The sequence below is a fragment of the Mus caroli genome, chromosome 4, assembly GCF_900094665.2.
Source record: "Mus caroli chromosome 4, CAROLI_EIJ_v1.1, whole genome shotgun sequence".
Taxonomy (NCBI): Eukaryota; Metazoa; Chordata; class Mammalia; order Rodentia; family Muridae; genus Mus; species Mus caroli.
Genome location: NC_034573.1, coordinates 39,175,521 through 39,186,665, shown reverse-complemented (window position 1 = coordinate 39,186,665; position 11,145 = coordinate 39,175,521).

The window sequence follows — 11,145 nt, the reverse complement described above, 5'->3', positions numbered from 1 at the left end:
AGGAGAGAAGAGAAGAGAAGAGAAGAGAAGAGAAGAGAAGAGAAGAGAAGAGAAGAGAAGAGAAGAGAAGAGAAGAGAAGAGAAGAGAAGAGAGGAAAAGATAAAAGAAAAGAAATGAAAAGAAAAGAAAAGAAAAGAAAAGAAAAGAAAAGAAAAGAAAAGAAAAGAAAAGAAAAGAAAAGAGAATAAGAAGACATTATGCTGTGATAATAGGTCTTACAGACACACAGAAGCCGCCACAGGGGAGCTAATGAGAATGCCACTGGTCCTTCCTCCCCTACCCCTTTCTCTCCCCCTTTCCCTCTTCTTCCTACCCCACCATCACCCCTCCCCCCTTCTGTTTCTTGTGCTTCTCCTTTGTAAGATACCTTTTTAAGACAGGGTCTCACTCTGTAGCCCTGGCTGGCCTTGAACTCACAGAGCTCAGGTTGCTTCTGTTTTCCAAGTACTGTGATTAAAGGAGTATGCCACCATGCCAGGCCTTGAAAATAAAACTTAGAATGTTCTAAGATGTATGGCAAGTCCATGAAAGTGGTCCAGAGAAGCCTATATACCCCTCAACTCAGTTTTCTCTACTATAAATATATTATACAGAGGTTCAATTTTGCTTTTTTTTCCTCATTCTTATAACATTTGCATATTTTATTCTCTCTCTCTCTCTCTCTCTCTCTGTGTGAGTGTGAGTGTGAGTGTGTGTGTGTGTGTGTGTGTGTGTGTGTGTGTATGTGAAAGGAGGTCAGAGGACAACTTACTCGACTGTTCTCTCCTTCTCTCATCAGGGTCCCAGGGATTTCACTCAAGCCATCCAGTTTATCAGCCAAGGTCATGGCTTGTTGCACCATCTTGCCAGTTCTGACGTATTTTATACAGGACACTACATTAGAAGAATTGTATTTAGAAATATCAAGATGGTCCCAAGATGGGAAAATGCACTACCCTGGATAACGTAGAAGACTGAGAAGACAGAGTGGCAGATTGATTCAGCAAAACCCACAGAGGACAGAAGAACATAATGACCTCTAGACATGCTAAGGGGATATAATTGGTAGAAATTGGAGGTTAATTCCAGAGTTTGAAGGTGAGGGATGACTGCAGAAGCGATTGTAGGCTGTATGGTGCAGTTTGAGTGTGCCCCCCGCCCCTTCGTACGCTAAGAAATTAATCCCTGCCTGAAGCAACAGTGGGATGTGGTGTTCTAAGAGGAGGTGCTGAGGGCTTGATAGCTCTGCCCTTGTGAACGAGGGAATGGCATTACAAGCAGGACTTTCAGGAGTGACCTCTCTGTCTCCTGCTCCCTTTATTTGAGTATACAGCAAGAAGATCCAGTGGCCAGCCATATTCCAGTGCTTTGATTGTGAACTTCTGTCCAAGATAGAATGAACACCTGTTCTTCATAAATTATGTAGTTTCAGATAATTTGGAGTAATGGCCCTAAATGGGCTAAGATGGGAAGGTAAATGTTTCCACATTGAGAAAGTGATGTGTGAGGATCGCTTGGGCTAGCGGACAAGACAGTGGAGCCATCAGATGAGCCAGGTGTGATGATACAGCCATACAATTCCAACACTGGGGAGGGAGAGGCAGAAGGAACAGGAGTTCAAGGCTAGCCTCAGCTACATGAGATCCTCATCCAAAATAAACCAACAAACAAAGACGTTGGTAGTAGATGCTGGTCCTTGTTTCTGAAAAGAAATGAGCTAGAGTCATGGGGCAAGCCACTATCCTAAGGATGGCAGTTGAAGCCAGACTAGATTATGTACTCGTTTTGTGGGTTTTTTTTTTTTTCTTTTTTCAAGACAGGGTTTCTCTGTGTAGCCCTGACTGTCCTGGAACTCACTTTGTAGACCAGGCTGGCCTCGAACTCAGAAATCCACCTGCCTCTGCTTCCCGAGTGCTGGGATTAAAGACTTGCGCCACCACTGCCTGGCTTAAATTATGTACTCGTAAAGAGAGGAGGACCCAGGAAAGAACCTACAAGAATGCTGTCACTGATGAGATAGTGGGAAGGACGGGGTGGAGGAAGAGGCTTCGGAGCCTCTGGAAAGCTCAAAAGGACAGAGAAAGTGGCAGCCCTCATACTAAGAGAGTGCTTTGTGGAAAGCACTATGTAGCCAGTGGTGTCGAAAACCAAAGACAAGCGAGACCCTCAAAGCCCCTCGGATTCCGCAGGACTTCCCTCAAAATAAGCGGTTTCAGAGACCGGATGGAGCCACAAACCCAAACTGCCCAGACTGCGGCTATTGGCATCTGCTGCTCCTTTAAACTTTCTGTGACCTAAAGGCCAGGGGAAAAATTAACTGGGATTGGAAAACAGTAATTGATATTGTTGTGGTAAAAAAAAAAAAAATATATATATATATATATATATATATATATAATTTCACTTTGAGTGCAACTGAGGCAGGATTTCCTACCAAAAAATTATTATTATTATTATTATTATTATCTATCATTTATTAAGTGTCTGCCATAAGTCAAGCATTTTAAAGGCATTATTTTATTGAGCCCTCTACACTGCACTTGGAATGGAGACTACCTTCCTTTACTATAGATGAAGAAGGAGGAGCACAGAGAGAAGCATGTCTGGCACCAGCTTTCAGTCTCACAAAGGAGGAGCCTGAAGGGAGACCTGGCCTTCCCTCTAAGCTCCTGCCTTCCTTCCCTCCGCAGGGACACTGTCTCCACTAAATATTCAACACTGCCTGCAGCTGGCCTGCAGTTCACTGTGTGAAGATCAAGATGAAAACGGATGGCCATGGGATTCCATCTATCTTCGGAAGGATCGTGGATTGAAGAGATGGATTCCCAGGCACACACTTCTAGTTCCAGGACAACTGCTGAGAACAAATGAAGAGTTTCTGGCTTTGAATCCCAGAGTCTCCAGTACGTCTGTTCCCTTTGAGGTGTATGGTGTGTGAGCATGCAGGTGTGTGAATACGGGTGATGCACGTGAGGATGCAGAGCCATAGAGCTCAAAGTAACTCTATCATTAAGTAGAGAAGATAAGTTTGTAGGTTAGAGAGATGACTCTGTGCTTAAGAGCAGTGGTTGCTCTTCCAGAGAACCCTGATTTGATTCTCAGCACCAGCAGAGTGGCTCACAATTATCTGGAACTCCATTCCAGGGCATCTGATGCCCTCTTTTGGCCTCAACGGGAATCAGGCACATAAGTGGTGCACCAACATACATGCAAACAAGCACACACACATATAAAAATAAAAAGGTTTAAAAGGAAAAGTTAAGCTTACACATAAAGGAAAATGACAAAATTGTACGAGAATTTTACAAAGCAGACTTTATTCTGGAGACCGCACATCTTAAGGAAGACGCCAGTCACCTTCCCCATGAGGGAAGATGAGGCAGTTTATGTTAGATGGCTAGGAAGCTACAACTCGGGCTGTTGGATACATGGTATGGAGAGACAGACGGATCTGTCCTGGAGAGCTGGGGAGTCTCCAGAGCTGGAGGTGCTCACACAGAGGCAGGGGTGCTGAAGTCAGTAGCCAAGCCCCAAGGACAGCTCTCCCTCAAGTCTGGGAGAGACCTCTGAGGACATGGTTAAGATATGACGTCACATGTTTGAGTCTAGTCTTTTTTCTCCCCTGATGGATTCCAAATATTATAAAATGGAATGACCTGCGTGCCCCTCCCTTTGCTGTCTGTATAATATGGAGCAACTGAACTCTGGTGTGCCAGGCGAAAGAAGCATTCTTACTTTTCAGAAGACTTGTCATTTCTAAGCTGAGACCAGTGATATCTGCCATTCATCAAACATGCCTGTCATGCTTGAAACATCAGAGGTGGGGTATGGAAAATGGAAACTTGGAGAAACGCTGAAAGGATTAGCATCAATACAACAATAGTTGCTTTGGGAGCATAGGAGATTGTTTTCTTCCTTCATTAATTCTGTATTATAATAAAATAAATATGTGGGGTTGGAGAGGTGGCTCAGTGGTTAGGAGCAGTTCTGGAACTGACTCTGTAGACTAGGAACTCACAGAGATCTATCTGTCTCTGCCTCTAGAGTGTTGGGATTAAAGGTGTGAGCCACAACACCTGGCCACTAGCTGTTCTTACAGAGAACCCAGGTTCGGTTCCTAGCTCCTACATTTAGTTTCCCAGCCATCCAAAACTTCATTTTCAGGGGACCAGAACCCTCTCTGGTATCTGAGAACACCAGACACGGATTTGATGCACATAATGCATAGAAATTTGCCAAACACAAATACACATAAAAAAATAAATAAATCTTGCTGGGCATGGTGGCACACGCCTTTAATCCCAGCACTCCAGAGGCAGAGGCAGTGAGTTCCACGACAGCCAGAGCTATACAGAGAAATCCTGTCTCGAAAAACAAAAACCAAACAAAACAAAAAATCTTAAAAACAAATAAATAAATATATACTTTTGATTAGAAAAGAATAATATGGGGCTGGAGAGATGGCTCAGTGGTTAAGAGCACTGACTGCTCTTCCAGAGGTCCTGAGTTTAATTCCCAGCAACCACATGGTGGCTCACAACCATCTGTGATGGGAACCACTGCCCTCTTCTGGTGTGTTTGAAGACAGCTACAGTGTACTCATATACATAAAATAAATAAATACATCTTTTAAAAAAATAATCATATGGGATTTATATAATTATATTGTCATAGATAAATAAAAGCAATGAAATTTAAAGGTCATAGTTTAAATTGTTTTTATTTTATTTTTATGTGTATAGGTGTTTGGCCTGCATGCATGTCTGTGTACCAGATGCATTCAGTGCCTATGGAGACAATATGAAGGAACTGAATCCCCTAAAACTGGAGTTACAGATGGTTGCTGGGAGTTAAACCAGGAGTTCTCTGGAAGAGCAGCCAGTGCTCTTAGCCACTGAGCCATCTCTCTGGCCCCTGTAATACTGTTTTGTAGTGTATATGTGTGTTTTGTGCTGTATGTATGTGTGTATATGTGGCTGTGTTCATATGGAGACCAGATGTCAACATTAATGTCTTTTTAAAAAGATTTATTTATTTATTTAATTAATTCATATGTGTACACTGTAGCTGTCTTCAAGCACACCGGAAGAGGGCATCAGATCCCATTACAGATGGTTGTGAGCCACCATGTGGTTGCTGGAATTTTTACTCAGGACCTCTGGAAGAGCAGTCAGTGTTCTTTTTTTTTTTTTTTTTTTTTTTTTTTTGGTTTTTCGTTTCGAGACAGGGTTTCTCTGTATAGCCCTGGCTGTCCTGGAACTCACTTTGTAGACCAGGCTGGCCTCGAACTCAGAAATCTGCCTACTTCTGCCTCCCAAGTGCTGGGATTAAAGGCATGTGCCACCACTGCCCTGCTCATTCAGTGCTCTTAACCACTGAGACCACTGAGCCAGTCTTACTGCACTCTTTTTTATATATTGTTTTTATTTTCAGAAAACAGCTTGCAGGAGTTGGTTCTCTTCCACCGTGTGGCTCCTGGGGATCAAACCCAGGTCATGAGGCTTAGATGTAAGAGCCCTTACTCACCAGCCACCTGCTGGCCCCCTCCACCTTATTTTTTGAGACAGGATCTAACACAGAACCTGGAGTTAATTGTTTCGGCAAGACTGGGTGGTCACCCCAGGAATCATCCTCCCAGCTTCAACAGATGTTTAGATAAAGCAAATGTAAACTACACACACACATACACACACAGTGGGGTTTTGTTCAGCATGAAGAAGAAGGGTGTCTTTTCTGGAGCATGGATGGAACCACAGACCATCTGGTTAAGTAAAAAACAAACAAATAGACTCAGAAGGACAAATGTGAACTTCTCTCTAGATAAAAATAGACAGAAACATGTCTACATACACACATACATACATACATTGATACATAGATATGGCATGAAAGTAGAAAGAGACTATTTATTTAGGCAAGGGAGCTAATTTGAATGTGGGGACAGGAGAGGGTAACAGGGGAAAGTATTTGTGATGGTTTGTATATGCTTGCCCGGGGGAATAGCACTATTAGAAGGGGTGGCCCTAGCCAAGCGTGGTGGTGCACGCCTTTAATCCCAGCACTTGGGAGGCAGAGGCAGGCAGATTTTTGAGTTTGAGGCCAGCCTCGTCTATAGAGTGAGTTCCAGGACAGCCAGGGCTATACAGAGAAACCCTGTCTGGAAGAAGAAGAAGAAGAAGAAGAAGAAGAAGAAGAAGAAGAAGAAGAAGAAGAAGAAGAAGAAGAAGAAGAAGAAGAAGAAGGTGGAGGAGGAGGAGGAGGAGGAGTGGCCCTGTTGGACTAGGTGTGTCACTGTAGAAGTGGGCTTTAAGACCCTCATCCTAGCTGTCTGGAAGTTAGTCTTCCACTAGCAACCTTCAAATGAAGATGTAGAGCTCTCAGCTCCTCTTGTACCATGTCTGCCTGGATGCTGCCATGTTCTTACCTTGATGATAATGGACTGAACCTCTGAACCTGTAAGCCAGCCCCAATTAAATGTCCTTATGAGAGCTGCCTTAGTCATGGTGTCTGTTCAGAGTAATAAAACCCAACCAAGACTGTACTGTAATCAGTATGTTTGAATGAAAGTGTCATTATGAAGCCCATTACTTTGTATGATGAGCATGCACTAAGGCCTTTTAAATTCAAAAAATGCTGAGCAGATCTCTATGAGTTCAAGGCTAGTCTGGTCCACTTAACAAGTTCCAGTCCAGCCTGGAACTGTATAGTGAGACCTTGTCTCAAACAAGCAATAAATAAAATGGACTGGCAGATATGGCTCAGTGGGTAAAGCCCCCTGCTGTCAAGCTGATGACATTGATCCCCAGGACCCTCAGGCTTGGCAGCAATAACACTTACCCATTGGGTTATTTCAGTGGGCTTCTACCTTCCTTAATTTTCTTTAACCAAACAAAATCAAGTTTATCAAAGCTATAAGAAACAAATCCTTATGTAGAAATATAATAAATACAATTGGGGGGGGGGTAAACTTGGAGGTAAACTTTCCTGGTCATTCATTCATTCATTCCTTTTCTCAATGGACGGTGAGTTTTATCACATATGAACACATGCCCTCAATAGCTGGATGGCTCAGAATGACCAGTGTTATACTTCTTATACTAGAGGTGCTTCCAGGCTTCTTGGAAGGAGACCATAGACTTATAGATGATGAAGGCCTAACTATCAAAGTGAGAGCAGAGTGTTCTGTAACGAAGATGCCAGTGAGGTGAAGTTTATCAAAATTCTCTTCATTCTTTAAGGTTCAAAAGGGTCCCTGCCTGGAAATGCAAGTCTCTCACCGGAGTAAGATTTGTTATCTGTTAGGTGAGGGTTATGCGCCTCTATCACAGAGCAACTTCTGGTTGCTCTTGTTGGATACAGGACTCATTATACAGTCCCAGCTGGCCTGGAACTCACTATGTCAGATTCACCGGCCTCTGCCTCCTGAGCACTTGGATCAAACATGTGCAGTATCATACCTGAGCAGAATCTATCTATCTACTTACCTATTGTATCTGTCTATCCATCATCTATCTATCTATCTATCTATCTATCTATCTATCATTGAAGGTAGTAGTATGGAGGACAGAGAACAACTTGCTCTAATCGTCTTTTTATCATGTGGGTCCCAGGTCATTAGTCTTGGCAGTAAGCACCTTTACTTGGTGAGCCATCTCTCCAACCCAACACAGCAGGCTTCCAAAGTCCAAGGCTCACTGGGTGGTGGTGATGGTGCACGCCTTTAATCTCAGCACTGGGGAGGCAGAAACCAGCTGATCTCTGAGTCTGAGGGTAGCCTGTCTCAACTTGAGAGACTTCTCTCAACTGCCAAACTTGAGGAGAGAGTTCCAAGACATCCAGGACTACACAGAGAAACCCTGTTTCAAATAAACAACAACAGAGAGACAGAGAGACAGAGAGAGAGACAGAGAGACAGAGAGACAGAGAGACAGAGAGACAGAGAGAGAGCAATTTTCTCTTCCTTGTCCTGACTTTATTTTGTTTCATTTATTGAGTCCTGAGTGGACTTCTAAGTCAAGTTTACTTTTAGTGCTTTTATTTCTGTCTTGGCTTTCTTTGGTATGAAGGTATCATGTAGCCCAGGATAGGATGGACTTGATCTCCTAGCCTTCTTCCCTGCAGCTCCTGAATACTAGGAGTAAAGAAACTTCCACCACACCCAGCCAATGGCAAAGGAGGCTGGGATGTGCTCTCCCTAAGGAATGAGGAAGGACAGGATTGGAGTCCAGGTCGGCTGCCGTCATGGGTGTGGGAATGTGGAAACAGCTGCCCTGGGCCCCTGGTGGGTAAGCTCTGTCTCTCTGAAGATGGAAGAGCCCCCATTCTCTCTGTCCTTGTCTCTTGGGCAAGAACTGTCAATGTACAACCATACAGCAGGATATGATGGGAAGAAAAGCCAAGCCTGCCATCAGAGACCCACCCAGGAAACTCCTCCTCCTGACTAGCTCCTCTCTGAGCCTCAGTTTCTCTGTATGCTAAACAAAGATGCTGAACTATTCATTGGTATTTTATATTGTGTTAATCCCTCAATCAAGGATCATCAGTGAATCTCTGGCCATGCACATATAAATTCCTCGCCAGTGATGGAGCTTAAAACACTTAATTCTCTTATAGTTTGGATGTACACCCTGAACACTTACATGAGGGCTGTCTGGGAAATTGAGGAAATTGTCAAAGGAAATGGCTCCTAAATTCCTCCTGGGATCTAAATGGAAAGCAAGACAGGCTATGACATCAGCCGCTATTTCCTCTGTGATCAGACTAAAGAACACAAGCATCAATATTAAATTATGTATGCATACTCTTTATTTTTGCCTCTCAGTGCACATCACAGTAAATCCTTTGCTCTTAGGTTTAGATCATTAGGTAGAAAGGACAGGAAACACAATAAGCTTGGAAATATAGCACTTTAGAGTTACAAGTGACTTCAAAGATGAGACCTAAAGCACTAGCATCCAGATGAGGAGTCTAAAATATGAAATGGCTCCATCCAGTGCTGACTTCTGGAGGTTTCTTTCTTAATTTGCCTCACCTAAATTCACTGTGATTGGATGACATCAGCTCCTTTATGCTAAATAAATAGATATATAAATAAGCACTATTTAAAAGCCTAAAATGGGAAGCCCATTCTTATGAGTGTCCTCCAAGACAATGAGAGGGGCCATGCAAGAGGAAGAAGGCCAAGTTCACCAGGATGAGTGAACATTTCTGACACAGAAACAATAGACTAGATCCAGACCAGTAAGGCAGGGCTGCACCACAAGTCAATTAACTCCCTCTCTGTCGCTCAAGGCGGGCAAGCACCAGACCTTCCTAAGGAATTTTCCTAAGAATTACATGGCGGGGGGGGTGGGGGGGTTGGAGAGATGGCTCAATGGTTAATAACACTGACTCCTCTTCCAAAGGTCCTGAGTTCAAATCCCAGCAACCACATGGTGGCTCACAACCATCCATAACAAGATCTGACTCCCTCTTCTGGAGTGTCTAAAGACAGCTACAGTGTACTTACATATAATAAATAAATAAGTACATAAATAAATAAAATAATAAAAAATTATTATATTGGGGATGAAGAGATAACTCCAAAGTGAAGAACACTTGCTACTTTTGCAAGAGGACCCCAGTTCCATTTCCAGCACCCACAAGGAGGCTTACAACCATCTGGAACTGTAGTTCCAAAAGATTCAACATTCTGTTTTGACCTTCTTGGGCACCAGGCATGATACACAGACATCCATATAGGCAAAACATTCGTACACGTGAAATAAAAACAAATAAATCTAAGAATCATATTGTCTTTTAGCCAATCAGCCATTTTTTTTAACCTGGACACAATGCCTCTTTAATTGAGCATTTGATAAACACAGTTCAAGTGTCAGAAATTGGTTTTTTAATCAAGAAGCACGGGCTTTGGCTAATTTAATACCGTCTTTGATGTTCAGTGAATCCAAGCTACTCAAAAGCATCTCAGTAGATGGGGGAAAAGTATTTCCATATCTAAACCAGGTCGGAGTTTGGAGCCTGAGTTATTGGAATTACGTAATTGACAATTATTTCCTTCCCAGTCTGGGTTGCCTCACTTTTCAGATGCAAATCTGCCTAGTGGGTTCTTTGCCGGGTTGGTTTTTGTTTTTTTCATGACAGGGTTTCTCTGTATAGCCCTGGCTGTCCTGGAGCTCACTCTGTAGACCAGGTTGGCCTCCAACTCAGAGTTCTGCCTCTTTCTGCCTAGATTAAAGCCTCTGCTGAGAATAAACCATCTCTTGTAGCAAGATCAGTTCATTGTTACATTATTTTCTACCTTGAGCAGTGCACATACTGGCTATTTTGTTTATCTGTTTTAGTTTGGTTTTGTTGACATGATAACTGAAAGCAACTAGGGAAGGAAATGGTTTATTTCTGCAGATAGGTGCAATCCATCACAAAGGGAAGCCAAGGGCAGGAAGTCCAGGCAGGAGCCTGGAGGCAGGGTCTGAAGGAAGTGGAGGCTGTGGAGGAATGCTGCTTACTTACCCAGCCAGCTCTCTCAAACAATCCAGGCTCACGTGTCTAGGAATGGTACTGCTCTTATTGCGCTGGGCCCTCCCACATCGATCATCAATCAAGGAAGTGCCTCCCAGGCTCGCCCTCAGGACGACCTGATGGGGACCTCACCTAACTGAAGTGCCCTCTTCCCAGGTGGCCCAAGCTTGTGTCAAGTTAACAAGAATCTAGCCAGCACACTAGCTGATCACGGGTGATGATATATTGACATTCATGCACTCCAAAGTATTATGCCCTCAATGACACAAATAGAATTCAAAATGCATAGATGATCAGAGTGAGAAGAGACTTTAGAGCACGAAAGAGAGAAAAAGAGAGACTTGTCCCTGATTTTGTGAGCAGCGAGAAGCATTGCCAAGAGTGATCTTCTCAGCACTCATGAAGGCTGGACCTCTTCCTTAGGAGTCAGCCCCTCCCGCACCACTGCTGCCTCTGCTAGTCTACTGTCTGAATTATAGATGCAAATGCTTACTAAAGCTTGAAGAAACACGCGAGGGTTTTTTTAATCTAACCCCAGGGCAATCAGGAAGGTGCTAACATTATCAGTCATTCTCACAGTCAAGTATTATTCTTTTTTTTTTTTTTTTTTGTGTTTTCGAGACAGGGTTTCTCTGTGTAGTCCT